This window comes from Oncorhynchus keta, chromosome 23 (assembly GCF_023373465.1).
Source record: "Oncorhynchus keta strain PuntledgeMale-10-30-2019 chromosome 23, Oket_V2, whole genome shotgun sequence".
NCBI classification, from domain to species: domain Eukaryota; kingdom Metazoa; phylum Chordata; class Actinopteri; order Salmoniformes; family Salmonidae; genus Oncorhynchus; species Oncorhynchus keta.
Genome location: NC_068443.1, coordinates 393,449 through 416,575, shown reverse-complemented (window position 1 = coordinate 416,575; position 23,127 = coordinate 393,449). Strand labels below are relative to the sequence as shown.

General features: G+C 45.9%; 1 protein-coding gene across 1 annotated transcript in view; it reads right to left on the bottom strand.

Annotated features, from left to right (window-relative positions):
• Positions 1–9,365, bottom strand: part of LOC118379969 (zinc finger FYVE domain-containing protein 9-like) — a 65,919-nt gene extending 56,554 nt beyond the window's left edge. Inside the window, 1 exon segment of the mRNA XM_052477384.1 lies at positions 8,620–9,365. The gene's annotated coding sequence lies outside the window, so the exon portion shown is untranslated.
• Between the last annotated feature and the right edge of the window lie 13,762 nt (positions 9,366–23,127).

The following is a 23,127-nucleotide window of genomic DNA, read 5'->3' as shown; positions in this document are numbered from 1 at the left end:
TCACTGCTCTGACCGCCCCCACCCAATAATGCAGTCACTGCTCTGACCGCCCCCACCCCAATAATGCAGTCACTGCTCTGACCGACCCCCCACCCAATAATGCAGTCACTGACAACCGCCCCCACCCCAATAATGCAGTCACTGCTCTGACCGCCCCCACCCCAATAATGCAGTCACTGCTCTGACCGCCCCCACCCAATAATGCAGTCACTGCTCTGACCGCCCCCCCCACCCCAATAATGCAGTCACTGCTCATCATACTAAGACAAGACAGACAAGCAGAGGTACAGAGAGGAAGGGAACAAGCTCTCTCTTTATATATATATAATATATATAGGAACAATATATATATATAGAGATAAACCCCATATATATATATATATATATATAGATAAATATATATATATATATATATATATATATATATAATATATATATATAGTGCACTACTACTGACCAGAGACAATCATAAGTAGGGCACTATAAAGGGAATAAAGGTGCCATTTGGAACACATCCCCAGAGACAAACCCCAGAAGGAACAAGCTGCCTGTCATCAGAGACAAACCCCAGTAGGAACAAGCTGCCTGTCATCAGAGACAAACCCCAGTAGGAACAAGCTGCCTGTCATCAGAGACAAACCCCAGTAGGAACAAGCTGCCTGTCATCAGAGAAACCCCAGTAGGAACAAGCTGCCTGTCATCAGAGACAAACCCCAGTAGGAACAAGCTGCCTGTCATCAGAGACAAACCCCAGTAGGAACAAGCTGCCTGTCATCAGAGACAAACCCCAGTAGGAACAAGCTGCCTGTCATCAGAGACAAACCCCAGTAGGAACAAGCTGCCTGTCATCAGAGACAAACCCCAGTAGGAACAAGCTGCCTGTCATCAGAGACAAACCCCAGTAGGAACAAGCTGCCTGTCATCAGAGACAAACCCCAGTAGGAACAAGCTGCCTGTCATCAGAGACAAACCCCAGTAGGAACAAGCTGCCTGTCATCAGAGACAAACCCCAGTAGGAACAAGCTGCCTGTCATCAGAGACAAACCCCAGTAGGAACAAGCTGCCTGTCATCAGAGACAAACCCCAGTAGGAACAAGCTGCCTGTCATCAGAGACAAACCCCAGTAGGAACAAGCTGCCTGTCATCAGAGACAAACCCCAGTAGGAACAAGCTGCCTGTCATCAGAGACAAACCCCAGTAGGAACAAGCTGCCTGTCATCAGAGACAAACCCCAGTAGGAACAAGCTGCCTGTCATCAGAGACAAACCCCAGTAGGAACAAGCTGCCTGTCATCAGAGACAAACCCCAGTAGGAACAAGCTGCCTGTCATCAGAGACAAACCCCAGTAGGAACAAGCTGCCTGTCATCAGAGACAAACCCCAGTAGGAACAAGCTGCCTGTCATCAGAGACAAACCCCAGTAGGAACAAGCTGCCTGTCATCAGAGACAAACCCCAGTAGGAACAAGCTGCCTGTCATCAGAGACAAACCCCATTAGGAACAAGCTGCCTGTCATCAGAGACAAACCCCAGTAGGAACAAGCTGCCTGTCATCAGAGACAAACCCCAGTAGGAACAAGCTGCCTGTCATCAGAGACAAACCCCAGTAGGAACAAGCTGCCTGTCATCAGAGACAAACCCCAGTAGGAACAAGCTGCCTGTCATCAGAGAAACCCCAGTAGGAACAAGCTGCCTGTCATCAGAGACAAACCCCAGTAGGAACAAGCTGCCTGTCATCAGAGACAAACCCCAGTAGGAACAAGCTGCCTGTCATCAGAGACAAACCCCAGTAGGAACAAGCTGCCTGTCATCAGAGACAAACCCCAGTAGGAACAAGCTGCCTGTCATCAGAGACAAACCCCAGTAGGAACAAGCTGCCTGTCATCAGAGACAAACCCCAGTAGGAACAAGCTGCCTGTCATCAGAGACAAACCCCAGTAGGAACAAGCTGCCACAGACCACAACCTACATCAGAGAAGTCAGTCTGAAGACAAACCCCCATTCTATAGGTAAGACATAGGCCGGGTCCCCAACTACCACCATAGGCCGGGTCCCCAACTACCACCATAGGCCGGGTCCCCAACTAAACCCTAAATAGTGCACTACTTTTGATTCCGTAGAGGTTCTGCCTGTCATCAGAGGAACCACCCCAGTAGGAGGTTCTGCCGCGAGGAACCACCCCAGAGGTTCTGCCGCGTGGAACCACCCCATAGTTAAGACATCATGCGTTAGTAAATACTGTATCTCCTGTGTGAGTTACTATCCGCTCTCCAGAAGGGAGAGAGGTCAGATGAGATCAGCATTGACCAAGGTAAACGTTGACTAGTTTTACAACATCAATATGATGATGACGGCATAAAAGTATTTTCTGATTACAGTCCAATATTCATTTTCACATCTACAAACACTGTCTCAGATTGTTATTTAGCCTTGTCAGAGACAAACAAAACCCGGTTCCGTATGTATCAAGCTTCTCAAAGTAGGACTACTGAACTATGATCAGAGGCTGTGGAACAAGTGCTGATGAGAGATTTTACTCCTCCTGTTATGGGTCAAAATAAAATATATGCATGAAGCCTCTTTAGTCATATAAGTCCCACCAAGTGGACAGATATTTAGGGGACCTCATGAGCGGTCCAAACCAGTTAAGTATGACCAGGTAAAGTGGTTAGAGGGGAGGGGCGGCAGGTATCCTAGTTGTTAGAGTGTTGGGTCAGTAACCGAAAGGCTGCTGGATTGAATCCCAGAGCTGACAAGGTAAAAATCTGTCGTTCTGCCCCTGTTCCTAGGCCATCATTGAAAATAAGAATTTGTTCTGTGCTGACCTGCCTAGTTAAATAAGTAAATAAACAAACAGCTGTCTTGAGAAGTGAACAACGCAGAGAGTCAGGGGTGTCCAGCACCACACGCAGGAGTCAGGGGTGTCATCAGCACCACACGCAGAGAGTCAGGGGTGTCATCAGCACCACACGCAGCGAGTCAGGGGGTGTCATCAGCACCACACGCAGCGAGTCAGGGGGTGTCCAGCACCACACGCAGCGAGTCAGGGGTGTCAGCACCCACGCAGGAGTCAGGGGTGTCATCAGCACCACACGCAGGAGTCAAGGGGTGTCATCAGCACCACACGCAGGAGTCAAGGGAGTGTCCAGCACCACACGCAGCGAGTCAGGGGTGTCCAGCACACACGCAGCGAGTCAGGGGGTGTCCAGCACCACACGCAGCGAGTCAGGGGGTGTCCAGCACCACACGCAGCGAGTCAGGGGGTGTCCAGCACCACACGCAGCGAGTCAGGGGGTGTCCAGCACCACACGCAGCGAGTCAGGGGGTGTCCAGCACCACACGCAGCGAGTCAGGGGGTGTCCAGCACCACACGCAGCGAGTCAGGGGGTGTCCAGCACCACACGCAGCGAGTCAGGGGGTGTCCAGCACCACACGCAGCGAGTCAGGGGGTGTCCAGCACCACACGCAGCGAGTCAGGGGGTGTCCAGCACCACACGCAGCGAGTCAGGGGGTGTCCAGCACCACACGCAGCGAGTCAGGGGTGTCCAGCACCACACGCAGCGAGTCAGGGGTGTCCAGCACCACACGCAGCGAGTCAGGGGTGTCCAGCACCACACGCAGCGAGTCAGGGGGTGTCCAGCACCACACGCAGCGAGTCAGGGGGTGTCCAGCACCACACGCAGCGAGTCAGGGGGTGTCCAGCACCACACGCAGCGAGTCAGGGGGTGTCCAGCACCACACGCAGCGAGTCAGGGGGTGTCCAGCACCACACGCAGCGAGTCAGGGGGTGTCCAGCACCACACGCAGCGAGTCAGGGGGTGTCCAGCACCACACGCAGCGAGTCAGGGGGTGTCCAGCACCACACGCAGCGAGTCAGGGGGTGTCCAGCACCACACGCAGCGAGTCAGGGGGTGTCCAGCACCACACGCAGCGAGTCAGGGGGTGTCCAGCACCACATGCAGCGAGTCAGGGGGTGTCCAGCACCACATGCAGCGAGTCAGGGGGTGTCCAGCACCACATGCAGCGAGTCAGGGGGTGTCCAGCACCACATGCAGCGAGTCAGGGGGTGTCCAGCACCACATGCAGCGAGTCAGGGGGTGTCCTGCACCACATGCAGCGAGTCAGGGGGTGTCCTGCACCACATGCAATAGCTTTGGAGTTGTTAGAAGAATATTTTGATAATTCTATATGAATAATATAGACTGACATGCAACAGTAGCCTAAACCAATGGTCACCAACTTTTGAGTCAAAATACAAGCCGAGATCTACAGCTCAGATTATCATGGTATTTCCTAACATAACTTTGTTTTAAATATGTGTAAGGCTACGCAACATTCAAAACAGTTGTGTAGCCAAGGGGTTTGTAGTAGTCTATAGCCCAATACATTATCACTGTGAATTGCCCTGCCAATGTTCTCAGACCATGTAGAAATGATGTTTAAACATGTATAGGATCACAGGTATGTTGTATTACTTGCCGAGTGAGCATGATAATCTTTTTTTTTTGTTTTATTGAGAAAAGAGGACAGCTGATGACGAAACTCAAGTTGTACTGCATTATTTCTGACTCGTGAACCAATTCATGTTGTTAATCCCATGTCCAGATAGCGAAATATTATTTGATCTAAAAATATATATATATTTTTTTAAAGATAAGTAATTCATAATAACAATTGAAGCTTATCAGAACACTTTGCTATAGTCATTGACAGCTGCAGTGCCGGTTGTAGTCATTCATGACAGCTGAAGGGCCGGTTGTAGTCATTCATGACAGCTGAAGGGCCGGTTGTAGTCATTCATTACAGCTGCAGGGCCGGTTGTAGTCATGACAGCTGCAGGGCCGGTTGTAGTCATTCATGACAGCTGAAGGGCCGGTTGTAGTCATTCATTACAGCTGCAGGGCCGGTTGTAGTCATTCATGACAGCTGCAGGGCCGGTTGTAGTCATTCATGACAGCTGAAGGGCCGGTTGTAGTCATTCATTACAGCTGCAGGGCCGGTTGTAGTCATTCATGACAGCTGAAGGGCCGGTTGTAGTCATTCATTACAGCTGCAGGCCGGTTGTAGTCATTCATGACAGCTGCAGGGCCGGTTGTAGTCATTCATTACAGCTGAAGGGCCGGTTGTAGTCATTCATGACAGCTGAAGGGCCGGTTGTAGTCATTCATGACAGCTGAAGGGCCGGTTGTAGTCATTCATGACAGCTGAAGGGCCGGTTGTAGTCATTCATTACAGCTGAAGGGCCGGTTGTAGTCATTCATTACAGCTGAAGGGCCGGTTGTAGTCATTCATGACAGCTGAAGGGCCGGTTGTAGTCATTCATTACAGCTGAAGGGCCGGTTGTAGTCATTCATGACAGCTGCAGTGCCGGTTGTAGTCATTCATGACAGCTGAAGGGCCGGTTGTAGTCATTCATGACAGCTGCAGGGCCGGTTGTAGTCATTCATGACAGCTGAAGGGCCGGTTAGTCATTCATGACAGCTGAAGGGCCGGTTGTAGTCATTCATGACAGCTGAAGTGCCGGTTGTAGTCATTCATGACAGCTGAAGGGCCGGTTGTAGTCATTCATGACAGCTGAAGGGCCGGTTGTAGTCATTCATGACAGCTGAAGTGCCGGTTGTAGTCATGACAGCTGAAGGGCCGGTTGTAGTCATGACAGCTGAAGGGCCGGTTGTAGTCATCATTACAGCTGCAGTGCCGGTTGTAGTCATTCATGACAGCTGAAGTGCCGGTTGTAGTCATTGACAGCTGAAGGCCGGTTGTAGTCATTCATGACAGCTGAAGTGCCGGTTGTAGTCATTCATGACAGCTGCAGTGCCGGTTGTAGTCATTCATGACAGCTGCAGTGCCGGTTGTAGTCATTCATGACAGCTGAAGGCCGGTTGTAGTCATTCATGACAGCTGCAGTGCCGGTTGTAGTCATTCATGACAGCTGCAGTGCCGGTTGTAGTCATGACAGCTGCAGTGCCGGTTGTAGTCATGACAGCTGCAGTGCCGGTTGTAGTCATGACAGCTGCAGTGCCGGTTGTAGTCATGACAGCTGCAGTGCCGGTTGTAGTCATTACAGCTGCAGTGCCGGTTGTAGTCATGACAGCTGCAGTGCCGGTTGTAGTCATGACAGCTGCAGTGCCGGTTGTAGTCATGACAGCTGCAGTGCCGGTTGTAGTCATGACAGCTGCAGTGCCGGTTGTAGTCATGACAGCTGAAGGGCCGGTTGTAGTCATGACAGCTGCAGTGCCGGTTGTAGTCATGACAGCTGCAGTGCCGGTTGTAGTCATGACAGCTGCAGTGCCGGTTGTAGCATGAGTGGAAGTAGGGAGAAACCGCATTTTATTTTAACAGTTTTGAAATCTCACAGTATCAACTTGTCAGTGAGCTCAAGGTTCTCTTTTTACAGTCTATGGCTCGAGGAAACGGTGCAGTCACGGTGATCAGAGCTATCCGATTGGCCAACGGTAGGCTTGTAGGTGCACTTGTTCTCGAGGCCTGGCGTGTAGAAGTTCTACCTTCAGTCACATGAAATGATTCAAAATGGGAACACTTTGCCTTCCGACACTAAACCTGCTAAATCAAGTGCACCGACAACACAAAACAAATAATAAAAGAAGAAACGCAAGGCTTTATCTTTGTTTGTTTTTTTACAGAAATGTTTGGCGATCGACTTGGAATGCCTTGGAGACCACTGCACTAAGCTAATAACTGAACTGTCTTAACAATCCCCCTAAAACCTACCCTGTGCAGCATCTTATCCTAAAACCTACCCTGAGCAGTGTCTTATCCCCCTCAAACCTACTCTGAGCAGTGTCTTATCCCCCTCAAACCTACTCTGAGCAGTGTCTTATCCCCCTAAAACCTACTCTGAGCAGTGTCTTATCCCCCTCAAACCTACTCTGAGCAGTGTCTTATCCCCCTCAAACCTACTCTGAGCAGTGTCTTATCCCCCTAAAACCTACTCTGAGCAGTGTCTTATCCCCCTAAAACCTACTCTGAGCAGTGTCTTATCTACTCTGAGCCTCAAACCTACTCTGAGCAGTGTCTTATCCCCTCAAACCTACTCTGAGCAGTGTCTTATCCTAAAACCAACTCTGAGCAGTGTCTCTGAGCAGTGTCTTATCCTAAAACCTACTCTGAGCAGTGTCTTATCCTAAAACCTACTCTGAGCAGTGTCTTATCCCCCTCAAACCTACTCTGAGCAGTAGTCTTATCACCCTAAAACCTACTCTGAGCAGTGTCTTATCCCCCTAAAACCTACTCTGAGCAGTGTCTTATCACCCTAAAACCTACTCTGAGCTGGGAGTATTTTTAGTCTTATAAAAACAGGTTAACTGGATTCCTGGAACCTTTTCTGAGATGTTTTGTGAATAAGGGAACTGGTCCGTGTTCTCTTTTTAAAAATGGGGATCTACAAAGGCTGAAGGGCTCAATCTGCAATCCAACTTCAAGACGCTTGATAAATACGTCTCCTCGCTCCTTGGATAGGCCAGGATCTTCCACTTACTCTAACACAACCATCCTACACAAGGAATGAGTTCAATACTTAAGCTTATTATTATTATTATTATTATTATTATTATTCCATTAAGTGTGGGTGCCCTGGTTCACCTGGTGTGCGAGGTTGTGGAGGGGGGGGGGTCCCCTGCTGGAATCATCCCCGTAAATAGAGTGTTTTAAACAGTTGATAGTTAGTCTGGCCTCTTGAAACCACTTACCCAACAAAAGCTGTGTGAAGTAGTTGAAGCCATAACAGGTCAAAAATAGGCTCAACTTAAGTCACATTCAGTACCTTGTCAACAATAATGGAACCCTAGGTCGTTACATTTCATAATAGACTATAACTTAATAGCTTAGCTATCATTAAAAGAAGCAACAGCTATTTAGTCGTTTATGGTTAACTTGTGGCCAGGCAGTTTATGGGGTTTGCCATCAGCACAAGGGTCTGATGCCGGGGTCATATGCTAGTAGCTAAAACCTAAATGTAATGCAGAGGCAGCACAAGTTACAGTCAATAACGTGAAGGCTACAATGTTGTATCAACGTGATCAAATGTAGCTAAATAGCAGCACCAGAGATAATGTTTCCAAGTAGCTGTTTTGGACAACGGATATATCGTCGCCTGTAAATCACCAGTATAATGTTGCGGCTGGTCGAGTTGACCAGGGGCTACTTACTGTGTTGCTGTGATCATGGACAGGCATATCGTCCTATATTATTATTATTATTATGGCTAAAAGCCTGGGGCACCGATTGTTTCTGAACAAAGCGGACACCCTAAAGCAGTCTAAATGTAGTCCACTACCAGCCAAGACATTAGCCTGCTTTATATCCCGTCTGTTAGCTCGCCTGCTAATGTTGTTTGTGTGGCTTTGCTCAACGTTTGGCGGCTAACGAGAGACAAGATACTTAAGTAGGCAATGTTACAATTAGTCACAATTAGTCACATATGCGTCATCTTTATAAAAATGTCCCTATCAGATCTTATAATGAGGACTTCCAGACTGCCATAAATATAATACATAATCCCCAGCATTAGGACTCAACGCAATGGCCGAAGCCTAGTGACTGTGTACCGTCAGAGACTAGATTACATGGAAAAACAAACCGACGGTATAAACTATACTCACCGGTGGAATTCCCATCATCCCGAGTAGTGCCACGAAATCCTCCCGTTGGTATCCCTCATTCTCCCTCACACACACACACACGCAGAGAGATCATTTACAACGATCGCCTTTAAAAAAAAATGAGATTTTACAAGTCTCGCCGTGAAAACCAAAACCCACAACCACTTCCAGTTCTGTTGTTGCCAGACTCGAACAGCAGAAGTCGGAAAGTAATAGTTGTGCGACAGCACTCAAGAATCCCTCCTCCCCCAAGGGTTAACATGAGGAACGGTTACCGGAGCTGCGACAGCAGTAAAAAGCACGACATCTTGGCTCAACCCATCCGAATAGTGACCGAGTCCGGGATTAAAAAACGAGCTCCACCGTTAAATCAAAATGACACTCATTTCATAACCTTGTGAGAGGGCTTTTCCAGGCAACAGAAAAGGCCGCAAAGCCAGAGCAAGAATAAACAGCAGCACAGCGCCCCTTGATCCTGAGGAAATACGTCTTAAAACGACACCCAATTCCCTATCTAGTTCAACGCAGTCAAAAGTAGTGTACTACATATGAGATAGAACTCCATAATTAAACGTAACCGATGGCAATCATTTTGATATAGGCTTTCACATTGGCTGTGGAACCATGCAATGATGTGATTAGCCTGAAGCCCCGATGTTGAATTTGCAATGAATTCTTATGTCAGGCAGAAATTAATGATCAGGAAAGTTGTTTCCAGACAGTATATTGAATTAAATTATATGTGAACTTGCTTGTCCGTGCGGTTGGTCCTTTTCGGAGGAAGGAATGTGAGAGAATATATCCGCAGGAAAGTAGAATGAGATAAACTTTTCAAAGCGCTCACCTGAAGCATGCGTAGATAGAACCATGTAAACACGTGCACGATCTCGGCAGGTATGAACGCGTCTGTTTTCATCTGGTGCGCATGTCTCAGGTGACCTGCGCTCTGAACAGGTGACTTAGTTATACTTCTCTGTGGATGCATAGTGTCTCACCTTCCTCCCTGCAAAAGTACCAACCACACGGACAACCGGAAAAGTATGTTCAAATATAATTATATTTAACATTCTGGTTTGTGAGAGGTATTTTCCAAACCTATGGCATTAATCACAGACTTTGAACCAGAGGTATCATAGTCTGGCAAAGAGGTGACCTAGGGTAGAAAATAGCCTCTACACTGTCACACATTCCTGGTGAGGGTCTATTCTGTAGTCTTGTGATTCTTTATTTAACCAGTTAAGTAAGTTAGGAGCAAATCATTTTTTACAATGACGGCCTAACCCGGCCAAACCTGAACGACTGCTGTGATGCAGCCCGGGATCGAACCGGGGTCTGTAACGGCACCTCTAGCCTGAGACCACTGCTCCACTCGGGACCATGCAGATCCAGGCTGCTTTGGAGCCCTCAATAACTAGAACAATCTAAATATGTTATAAGAAAATAACAAAACTATGCACATGCTTCCTCCCACATGGCAGCTATTTCCTACACACCATTACACTATGCACAGGCTTCCTCCCACATGGCAGCTATTTCCTACACACCATTACACTATGCACAGGCTTCCTCCCACATGGCAGCTATTTCCTACACACCATTACACTATGCACATGCTTCCTCCCACATGGCAGCTATTTCCTACACACCATTACACTATGCACAGGCTTCCTCCCACATGGCAGCTATTTCCTACACACCATTACACTATGCACAGGCTTCCTCCCACATGGCAGATATTTCCTACACACCATTACACTATGCACAGGCTTCCTCCCACATGGCAGCTATTTCCTACACACCATTACACTATGCACAGGCTTCCTCCCACATGGCAGCTATTTCCTACACACCATTACACTATGCACAGGCTTCCTCCCACATGGCAGCTATTTCCTACACACCATTACACTATGCACAGGCTTCCTCCCACATGGCAGATATTTCCTACACACCATTACACTATGCACAGGCTTCCTCCCACATGGCAGCTATTTCCTACACACCATTACACTATGCACAGGCACAGCAGCTTCCTACACACCATTACACTATGCACAGGCTTCCTCCCACATGGCAGCTATTTCCTACACACCATTACACTATGCACAGGCTTCCTCCAGGCTTCCTCCCACATGGCAGATATTTCCTACACACCATTACACTATGCACAGGCTTCCTCCCAGTTGGCAGCTATTTCCTACACACCATTACACTATGCACAGGCTTCCTCCCACATGGCAGATATTTCCTACACACCATTACACTATGCACAGGCTTCCTCCCACATGGCAGATATTTCCTACACACCATTACACTATGCACAGGCTTCCTCCCACATGGCAGATATTTCCTACACACCATTACACTATGCACAGGCTTCCTCCCAGTTGGCAGCTATTTCCTACACACCATTACACTATGCACAGGCTTCCTCCCAGTTGGCAGCTATTTCCTACACACCATTACACTATGCACAGGCTTCCTCCCACATGGCAGCTATTTCCTACACACCATTACACTATGCACAGGCTTCCTCCCACATGGCAGCTATTTCCTACACACCATTACACTATGCACAGGCTTCCTCCCACATGGCAGCTATTTCCTACACACCATTACACTATGCACAGGCTTCCTCCCACATGGCAGATATTTCCTACACACCATTACACTATGCACAGGCTTCCTCCCACATGGCAGCTATTTCCTACACACCATTACACTATGCACAGGCTTCCTCCCACATGGCAGATATTTCCTACACACCATTACACTATGCACAGGCTTCCTCCCAGATGGCAGCTATTTCCTACACACCATTACACTATGCACAGGCTTCCTCCCACATGGCAGCTATTTCCTACACACCATTACACTATGCACAGGCTTCCTCCCAGTTAGCAGCTATTTCCTACACACCATTACACTATGCACAGGCTTCCTCCCAGTTGGCAGCTATTTCCTACACACCATTACACTATGCACAGGCTTCCTCCCACATGGCAGCTATTTCCTACACACCATTACACTATGCACAGGCTTCCTCCCAGTTGGCAGCTATTTCCTACACACCATTACACTATGCACAGGCTTCCTCCCACATGGCAGCTATTTCCTACACACCATTACACTATGCACAGGCTTCCTCCCACATGGCAGCTATTTCCTACACACCATTACACTATGCACAGGCTTCCTCCCAGTTGGCAGCTATTTCCTACACACCATTACACTATGCACAGGCTTCCTCCCAGTTGGCAGCTATTTCCTACACACCATTACACTATGCACAGGCTTCCTCCCACATGGCAGCTATTTCCTACACACCATTACACTATGCACAGGCTTCCTCCCAGTTGGCAGCTATTTCCTACACACCATTACACTATGCACAGGCTTCCTCCCACATGGCAGCTATTTCCTACACACCATTACACTATGCACAGGCTTCCTCCCACATGGCAGCTATTTCCTACACACCATTACACTATGCACAGGCTTCCTCCCACATGGCAGCTATTTCCTACACACCATTACACTATGCACAGGCTTCCTCCCACATGGCAGCTATTTCCTACACACCATTACACTATGCACAGGCTTCCTCCCAGTTGGCAGCTATTTCCTACACAACATTACACTATGCACCAGAGCCCCATATAGGGTGCCAGTTCAGACACACACATTGTATCTCAACTATTCAATGTTGTTATCCCTAACACAGCTAATTTCCCTAACACAGCTAACATCCCTAATACAGCTAATATCCCTAACACAGCTAATATCCCTAACACAGCTAATATCCCTAACACAGCTAATATCCCTAATACAGCTAATATCCCTAATACAGCTAATACCTCTAACACAGCTAATAAAACCACAATGTTGATATCCCTAACACAGCCAATATCCCTAACACAGCTAATAAAAAACAATGTTGTTATCCCTAATACAGCTAATATCCCTAACACAGCTAATAAAACACAATGTTGTTATCCTAATACAGCTAATATCCCTAACACAGCCAATAAAACACAATGTTGTTATCCCTAACACAGCTAATATCCCTAACACAGCTAATATCCCTAACACAGCTAATATCCCTAATACAGCTAATATCCCTAACACAGCTAATAAAACACAATGTTCTTATCTCTAATACAGCTAATATCCCTAACACAGCTAATATCCCTAATACAGCTAATAAAACCACAATGTTGTTATCCTAATACAGCTAATATCCCTAACACAGCTAATAAAACCACAATGTTGTTATCCCTAACACAGCTAATATCCCTAACACAGCTAATATCCCTAATACAGCTAATATCCCTAACACAGCTAATATCCCTAATACAGCTAATATCCCTAACACAGCTAATAAAACACAATGTTCTTATCTCTAATACAGCTAATATCCCTAACACAGCTAATAAAACCACAATGTTGTTATCCCTAATACAGCTAATATCCCTAACACAGCTAATATCCCTAATACAGCTAATATCCCTAACACAGCTAATATCCCTAATACAGCTAATATCCCTAATACAGCTAATATCCCTAATGCAACTAATATCCCTAACACAGCTTATATCCCTAATACAGCTAATATCCCTAATACAGCTAATATCCCTAACACAGCTAATATCCCTAACACAGCTAATATCCCTAACACAGCTAATATCCCTAATACAGCTAATATCCCTAATACAGCTAATACCTCTAACACAGCTAATAAAACCACAATGTTGATATCCCTAACACAGCCAATATCCCTAACACAGCTAATAAAAAACAATGTTGTTATCCCTAACACAGCTAATAAAAAACAATGTTGTTATCCCTAACACAGCTAATTTCCCTAACACAGCTAACATCCCTAATACAGCTAATATCCCTAACACAGCTAACATCCCTAATACAGCTAATATCCCTAACACAGCTAATATCCCTAACACAGCTAATATCCCTAATACAGCTAATATCCCTAACACAGCTAATAAAACACAATGTTCTTATCTCTAATACAGCTAATATCCCTAACACAGCTAATATCCCTAATACAGCTAATAAAACCACAATGTTGTTATCCCTAATACAGCTAATATCCCTAACACAGCTAATAAAACCACAATGTTGTTATCCCTAACACAGCTAATATCCCTAACACAGCTAATATCCCTAATACAGCTAATATCCCTAACACAGCTAATATCCCTAATACAGCTAATATCCCTAACACAGCTAATAAAACACAATGTTCTTATCTCTAATACAGCTAATATCCCTAACACAGCTAATAAAACCACAATGTTGTTATCCCTAATACAGCTAATATCCCTAACACAGCTAATATCCCTAATACAGCTAATATCCCTAACACAGCTAATAAAAAACAATGTTGTTATCCCTAATACAGCTAATATCCCTAACACAGCTAATATCCCTAATGCAACTAATATCCCTAACACAGCTTATATCCCTAATACAGCTAATATCCCTAACACAGCTAATATCCCTAATACAGCTAATATCCCTAACACAGCTTATATCCCTAACACAGCTAATATCCCTAATACAGCTAATATCCCTAACACAGCTAATATCCCTAACACAGCTAATATCCCTAACACAGCTTATATCCCTAACACAGCTAATATCCCTAACACAGCTAATATCCCTAATACAGCTAATATCCCTAACACAGCTAATATCCCTAACACAGCTAATATCCCTAACACAGCTAATATCCCTAACACAGCTAATATCCCTAATACAGTGAATAAAACACTAATATCCCTAACACAGCTTACATCCCTAACACAGCTAATATCCCTAATACAGCTAATATCCCTAACACAGCTAATATCCCTAACACAGCTAATATCCCTAACACAGCTAATATCCCTAACACAGCTTATATCCCTAACACAGCTAATATCCCTAACACAGCTAATATCCCTAACACAGCTAATATCCCTAATACAGCTAATATCCCTAACACAGCTAATATCCCTAACACAGCTAATATCCCTAACACAGCTTACATCCCTAACACAGCTAACATCCCTAATATCCCTAATACAGCCAATAAAAACACAGCAAACGAAATATTAAAATGGATCACATATTTTGTTTTTAATACACACAGGAAGAAAAACAAATCAATAAGTCTAATGATGTCTGACACGTGTCAGGATTTGGCTCCATTCAACCCCTCCCATCTATCTCTGAACACCATCCAGTCCCACCCTTCAGCTCCATTCAACCCCTCCCATCTATCTCTGAACACCATCCAGTCCCACCCTTCAGCTCCATTCAACACCTCCCATCTATCTCTGAACACCATCCAGTCCCACCCTTCAGCTCCATTCAACCCCTCCCATCTATCTCTCAACACCATCCAGTCCCACCCTTCAGCTCCATTCAACCCCTCCCATCTATCTCTGAACACCATCCAGTCCCTTCAGCTCCATTCAACCCCTCCCATCTATCTCTGAACACCATCCAGTCCCTTCAGCTCCATTCAACCCCTCCCATCTATCTCTGAACACCATCCAGTCCCTTCAGCTCCATTCAACCCCTCCCATCTATCTCTGAACACCATCCAGTCCCACCCTTCAGCTCCATTCAACCCCTCCCATCTATCTCTGAACACCATCCAGTCCCTTCAGCTCCATTCAACCCCTCCCATCTATCTCTGAACACCATCCAGTCCCTTCAGCTCCATTCAACCCCTCCCATCTATCTCTGAACACCATCCAGTCCCACCCTTCAGCTCCATTCAACCCCTCCCATGTCAGGATTTGGCCAGGGTTGTTCCGGTTTTTGGTCACTAGATGAACCCATTGTGCCTTTTGACCTTTTGTTTTCCCTTGATCCCCATTATTATTTGCACCTGTGCCTCGTTTCCCCTGATTGTATTTAAACCCTTTGTTTTCCACAGTCCTTTGCTCTGTGTTTGTATGTTAGCACCCAGCCCTAGTACTCTGAGAACTCTTGTTGATCCCGGTGGACTCTCTTGTGGAATTCTGTTTTTTTGTTCTTGTTTGTTTGTTTGTTTTTTGAGTATCTTTTGAGGCTTTTTATGCTTTACCTTCCACCTTGTGGATTTACCTTTTTGTCTTGGAGGATTACCTTTGTTCTTGTGGAATTCCTTTTGAGGTTGTGGAGTTACATGTTTTCCTGAACTTCACTTTTTACTTCATTAAATACACCGTCTCAAGTACTGCTGTGTCTGCCTCATCTTCTGGGTTCTGCCGACTATTCGTGGCTCAGTTGGTTAAGTGACTGTTTCTCACTCCGGAGACCCGGGTTCGTAACCGGGTCCTGACAACACGGCTGGGTTGGAAGGTGGTCGCCATGCTATAGTAAGGGCCATTTAAACCTTCTGGGATGTTCGACTGCCAACTGTTGCTGATAGTAAAGGTGTGTTCGAAGTGAGACTCTTATTTATTCACTGTAATAGTACAAGAGGCAAAGAGTACCATGTGACAGCCTGTTAAAATACACATACTGTTGCTATTTTATCTTTATTTAACTAGGCAAGTCAGTTAAGAACAAATTCTTATTTACAATGACGGCTTAGGAACAGTGGGGTTAACTGCCTGTTCAGGGGTAGAACGACCTTGTCAGCTCGGGGGTTTGAACTTGCAACCTTCCGGTTACTAGTCCAACTCTCTAACCACTAGGCTACCCTGCCGCTATGGCGTTGGTACACTGGGCCTCTGTCCAAAATGGCCTCCCCTATTCCCTACATGGGGCCCTCGTTAAAAGTAGCGGACTATGAATAGGGAGGCATTTGGGACAGAGCCCAGGTCGGTTTCTCTGAGGTTAAAAATACCAGACGATGGCGGTCGTTTCTTTAACAACAGTTTCACCGTAACAGAGAGGTCCGGGGTGTTTTCAGTTAAATGTGAAACGTTCTGAACGTCACAGATATCGATAGAATGGATAGAGCAGACATGATTCCCTATTGCATTTGACAAGACATATCTGTTCTATACGTTACATTTCTTTTAGCTGAACGTTCTGTAACATTACAGTCTTCCTGAACAGGCCCCTGTTTGAGCCCACATGATAGAGGGTTTGGGCACTGGATAGTAGGTGGGGTACTGAGTTGGTACATGATAGAGGGTTTGGGCACTGGATAGTAGGTGGGGTACTGAGTTGGTACTGGGTAGTAGGTGGGGTACTGATTTGGTACTGGATAGTAGGTGGGGTACTGAGTTGGTACTGGGTAGTAGGTGGGGTACTGATTTGGTACTGGATAGTAGGTGGGGTACTGAGTTGGTACTGGGTAGTAGGTGGGGTACTGAGTTGGTACTGGATAGGAGGTGGGGTACTGAGTTGGTACTGGATAGTAGGTGGGGTACTGAGTTGGTACTGGATAGTAGGTGGGGTACTGAGTTGGTACTGGATAGTAGGTGGGATACTGGGTAGTAGGTGGGGTACTGAGTTGGTACTGGATAGTAGGTGGGGTACTGAGTTGGTACTGGATAGTAGGTGGGGTACTGAGTTGGTACTGGATAGTAGGTGGGGTACTGGGTTGGTACTGGATAGTAGGTGGGATACTGGGTAGTAGGTGGGGTACTGAGTTGGTACTGGATAGTAGGCGGGATACGGAGTTGGTACTGGATAGTAGGTGGGGTACTGAGTTGGTACTGGATAGTAGGTGGGATACTGAGTTGGTACTGGATAGTAGGTGGGGTACTGAGTTGGTACTGGGTAGTAGGTGGGGTACTGATTTGGTACTGGGTAGTAGGTGGGGTACTGAGTTGGTACTGGGTAGTAGGTGGGGTACTGAGTTGGCACTGGGTAGTAGGTGAGGTACTGAGTTGGTACTGGTTAGTAGGTGAGGTACTGAGTTGGTACTGGTTAGTAGGTGGGGTACTGAGTTGGTACTGGATAGTAGGTGGGGTACTGAGTTGGTACTGGGTAGTAGGTGGGGTACTGGATAGTAGGTGGGGTACTGAGTTGGTATTGGGTAGTAGGTGAGGTACTGAGTTGGTACTGGGTAGTAGGTGAGGTACTGAGTTGGTACTGGTTAGTAGGTGGGGTACTGAGTTGGTACTGGATAGTAGGTGGGGTACTGAGTTGGTACTGGATAGTAGGTGGGGTACTGAGTTGGTACTGGATAGTAGGTGGGATACTGGATAGTAGGTGGGGTACTGAGTTGGTACTGGGTAGTAGGTGAGGTACTGAGTTGGTACTGGGTAGTAGGTGGGGTACTGAGTTGGTACTGGATAGTAGGTGGGGTACTGAGTTGGTACTGGGTAGTAGGTGGGGTACTGAGTTGGTACTGGGTAGTAGGTGGGGTACTGAGTTGGTACTGGGTAGTTGGTAGGGTACTGAGTTGGTACTGGGTAGTTGGTACTGGGTAGTAGGTGGGGTACTGAGTTGGTACTGGTTAGTAGGTGGTGTACTGATTTGGTACTGGGTAGTAGGTGGGGTACTGAGTTGGTACTGGGTAGTAGGTGGGGTACTGAGTTGGTACTGGGTAGTAGGTGGGGTACTGAGTTGGTACTGGGTAGTTGGTGGGGTACTGAGTTGGTACTGGTTAGTAGGTGGTGTACTGATTTGGTACTGGGTAGTAGGTGGGGTACTGAGTTGGTACTGGTTAGTAGGTGGTGTACTGATTTGGTACTGGGTAGTAGGTGGGGTACTGAGTTGGTACTGGGTAGTAAGTGGGGTACTGAGTTGGTACTGGATAGTAGGTGGGGTACTGAGTTGGTACTGGGTAGTAGGTGGGGTACTGAGTTGGTACTGGGTAGTAGGTGGGGTACTGAGTTGGTACTGGGTAGTTGGTAGGGTACTGAGTTGGTACTGGGTAGTTGGTACTGGGTAGTAGGTGGGGTACTGAGTTGGTACTGGTTAGTAGGTGGTGTACTGATTTGGTACTGGGTAGTAGGTGGGGTACTGAGTTGGTACTGGGTAGTAGGTGGGGTACTGAGTTGGTACTGGGTAGTAGGTGGGGTACTGAGTTGGTACTGGGTAGTTGGTGGGGTACTGAGTTGGTACTGGTTAGTAGGTGGTGTACTGATTTGGTACTGGGTAGTAGGTGGGGTACTGAGTTGGTACTGGTTAGTAGGTGGTGTACTGATTTGGTACTGGGTAGTAGGTGGGGTACTGAGTTGGTACTGGGTAGTAAGTGGGGTACTGAGTTGGTACTGGGTAGTAGGTGGGGTACTGAGTTGGTACTGGGTAGTTGGTACTAGGTGGAGGGTAGAAGGTGGCTGCAGTTGGATTGGTTAGTCTGCTTCATTCTTTAACGCCTCATCAAAGTTTTCTACAAGATCTGTGGAGAGGAGAGATGGGAGTTAATTCCAGACGAGTCTCATATGAAGCAAACGTAAAACACAGACTATTTAATTCAATATGCAATGAGAAACGAGCCTGGCCGTGGCCAGAATGATTATTCTGCTAAACCAAATTTCAAAGTGAAACCCAAGCAAATCACCTGTTCTCAGGTTAGCAAATGAACATATTTAAAATGACTAAAAACTGTTCCAAGATCACACGGAGATAATCCTAAACACCATGGCGTACTAGCACAATATCACACCAGGGAGGGAGACCAACATACTGCACCTCCACGTGATTATTTACATCACAGTAAAAGGTCAAAGGTCACATGATGCTGCCATTTAACAACGATGTGTGTCGTGTGAAACAATACCTGGAACGTCGTCGTCCTCCTCTTCAATATCTTCTGGTTTGCTGATTGACATCGATTTGTCGTCAAGTACTGCAATTGGAGAAGAAATGGGTAAAACATATACATTTTTAAAGGGGACAGTGTGAATCTATATATGGGACAGTGTGAATCTATATAGGGGACAGTGTGAATCTATATAGGGGACAGTGTGAATCTATATAGGGGACAGTGTGAATCTATATAGGGGACAGTGTGAATCTATATAGGGGACAGTGTGAATCTATATATGGGACAGTGTGAATCTATATAGGGGACAGTGTGAATCTATATATGGGACAGTGTGTGAATCTATATAGGGGACAGTGTGTGAATCTATATAGGGGACAGTGTGAATCTATATAGGGGACAGTGTGAATCTATATAGGGGACAGTGTGAATCTATATAGGGGACAGTGTGAATCTATATAGGGACAGTGTGAATCTATATAGGGGACAGTGTGAATCTATATATGGGACAGTGTGAATCTATATAGGGGACAGTGTGAATCTATATAGGGGACAGTGTGAATCTATATAGGGGACAGTGTGAATCTATATAGGGGACAGTGTGAATCTATATAGGGGACAGTGTGAATCTATATAGGGGACAGTGTGAATCTATATAGGGGACAGTGTGAATCTATATAGGGGACAGTGTGAATCTATATAGGGGACAGTGTGAATCTATATAGGGGACAGTGTGAATCTATATAGGGGACAGTGTGAATCTGTATAGGGGACAGTGTGAATCTATATAGGGGACAGTGTGAATCTATATAGGGGACAGTGTGAATCTATATAGGGGACAGTGTGAATCTATATAGGGGACAGTGTGAATCTGTATAGGGGACAGTGTGAATCTATATAGGGGACAGTGTGAATCTATATAGGGGACAGTGTGAATCTATATAGGGGACAGTGTGAATCTATATAGGGGACAGTGTGAATCTGTATAGGGGACAGTGTGAATCTATATAGGGGACAGTGTGAATATATAGGGACAGTGTGAATCTATATAGGGGACAGTGTGAATCTATATAGGGGACAGTGTGAATCTATATAGGGGACAGTGTGAATCTATATAGGGGACAGTGTGAATCTATATAGGGGACAGTGTGAATCTATATAGGGGACTATATAGGGGTGTGTGAATCTATATAGGGGACAGTGTGAATCTATAGGGACAGTGTGAATCTATATATGGGACAGTGTGAATCTATATAGGGGACAGTGTGAATCTATATAGGGGACAGTGTGAATCTATATATGGGACAGTGTGAATCTATATAGGGGACAGTGTGAATCTATATATGGGACAGTGTGAATCTATATAGGGGACAGTGTGAATCTGTATAGGGGACAGTGTGAATCTATATAGGGGACAGTGTGAATCTATATAGGGGACAGTGTGAATCTATATAGGGGACAGTGTGTCTGTATAGGGGACAGTGTGAATCTATATATGGGACAGTGTGAATCTATATATGGGACAGTGTGTGAATCTATATAGGGGACAGTGTGAATCTGTATAGGGGACAGTGTGAATCTATATAGGGGACAGTGTGAATCTATATATGGGACAGTGTGAATCTATATAGGGGACAGTGTGAATCTATATATGGGACAGTGTGAATCTATATAGGGGACAGTGTGAATCTATATATGGGACAGTGTGAATCTATATAGGGGACAGTGTGAATCTATATATGGGACAGTGTGAATCTATATAGGGGACAGTGTGAATCTATATATGGGACAGTGTGAATCTATATAGGGGACAGTGTGAATCTGTATAGGGGACAGTGTGAATCTATATAGGGGACAGTGTGAATCTATATAGGGACAGTGTGAATCTATATAGGGGACAGTGTGTCTGTATAGGGGACAGTGTGAATCTATATATGGGACAGTGTGATATATGGGACAGTGTGTGAATATATGGGACAGTGTGAATCTATATAGGGGACAGTGTGAATCTGTATAGGGGACAGTGTGTCTGTATAGGGGACAGTGTGAATCTATATAGGGGACAGTGTGAATCTATATATGGGACAGTGTGAATCTATATAGGGGAGAGTGTGAATCTGTATAGGGGACAGTGTGAATTTATATAGGGGACAGTGTGAATCTATATAGGGGACAGTGTAAATCTATATAGGGGACAGTGTGAATCTATATATGGGACAGTGTGAATCTATATAGGGGACAGTGTGTGAATCTATATAGGGGACTGTGTGCATCTATATATGGGACAGTGTGAATCTATATAGGGGACAGTGTGAATCTATATATGGGACAGTGTGAATCTATATATGGGACAGTGTGTGAATCTATATAGGGGACAGTGTGAATCTATATAGGGGACAGTGTGAATCTATATATGGGACAGTGTGAGTCTATATAGGGGACAGTGTGTGAATCTATATAGGGGACAGTGTGAATCTGTATAGGGGACAGTGTGTGAATCTATATAGGGGACAGTGTGAATATATATAGGGGACAGTGTGAATCTATATAGGGGACAGTGTGAATCTATATAGGGGACAGTGTGAATCTATATATGGGACAGTGTGAATCTATATAGGGGACAGTGTGAATCTATATATGGGACAGTGTGAATCTATATAGGGGACAGTGTGAATCTATATAGGGGACAGTGTGAATCTATATAGGGGACAGTGTGTGTCTGTATAGGGGACAGTGTGTGTGTCTATATAGGGGACAGTGTGAATCTATATAGGGGACAGTGTGTGAGTCTATATAGGGGACAGTGTGTGTGTGTCTATATAGGGGACAGTGTGAATCTATATAGGGGACAGTGTGTGTCTGTATAGGGGACAGTGTGTGTGTCTATATAGAGGACAGTGTGAATCTATATATGGGACAGTGTGTGTCTATATAGGGGACAGTGTGTGTCTGTATAGGGGACAGTGTGAATCTATATAGGGGACAGTGTGTGTCTGTATAGGGGACAGTGTGAATCTATATAGGGGACAGTGTGTGTCTGTATAGGGGACAGTGTGTGTCTGTATAGGGGACAGTGTGAATCTATATAGGGGACAGTGTGTGAGTCTATATAGGGGACAGTGTGTGTCTATATAGGGGACAGTGTGAGTCTATATAGGGGACAGTGTGTGTCTATATAGGGGACAGTGTGTGAGTCTATATAGGGGACAGTGTGTGTCTGTATAGGGGACAGTGTGTGAGTCTATATAGGGGACAGTGTGAGTCTATATAGGGGACAGTGTGTGTCTATATAGGGGACAGTTTGTGTGTCTGTATAGGGGACAGTGTGATATGTATAGGGGGAAGGAGGGACAGTGGTGTGTCTGTATAGGGGAAGGGGACAGGGTGGAGTGATGGAGGTAGATATGTATAGGGGTAGGTGACAGGGACAGTGTGTAGATATATATAGGGGTAAGGTGACAGGGATAGGGGAGTGTGGAGGTAGATATGTATAGGAGGGGACTGGAGTGTGGAGGTAGATATGTATAGGGGAAGGGACAGGGTGTGATGGAGGTAGATATGTATAGGGGAAGGGACAGGGTGTGATGGAGGTAGATATGTATAGGGGTAAGGTGACAGGGATACTGTGTGGAGGTCTATGTATAGGGGGGTGACAGGGATACTGTGATGGAGGTAGATATGTATAGGGGTAAGGGACAGGGATACTGTGTGAGATATGTATATAGGTGACAGGGATACAGAGTGATGTAGATATGTATAGGGGTAGGTGACAGGGATACTGGAGTGATGTAGATATGTATAGGGGTAAGGTGAGAGGGATACAGTGTGTAGATATCTATATA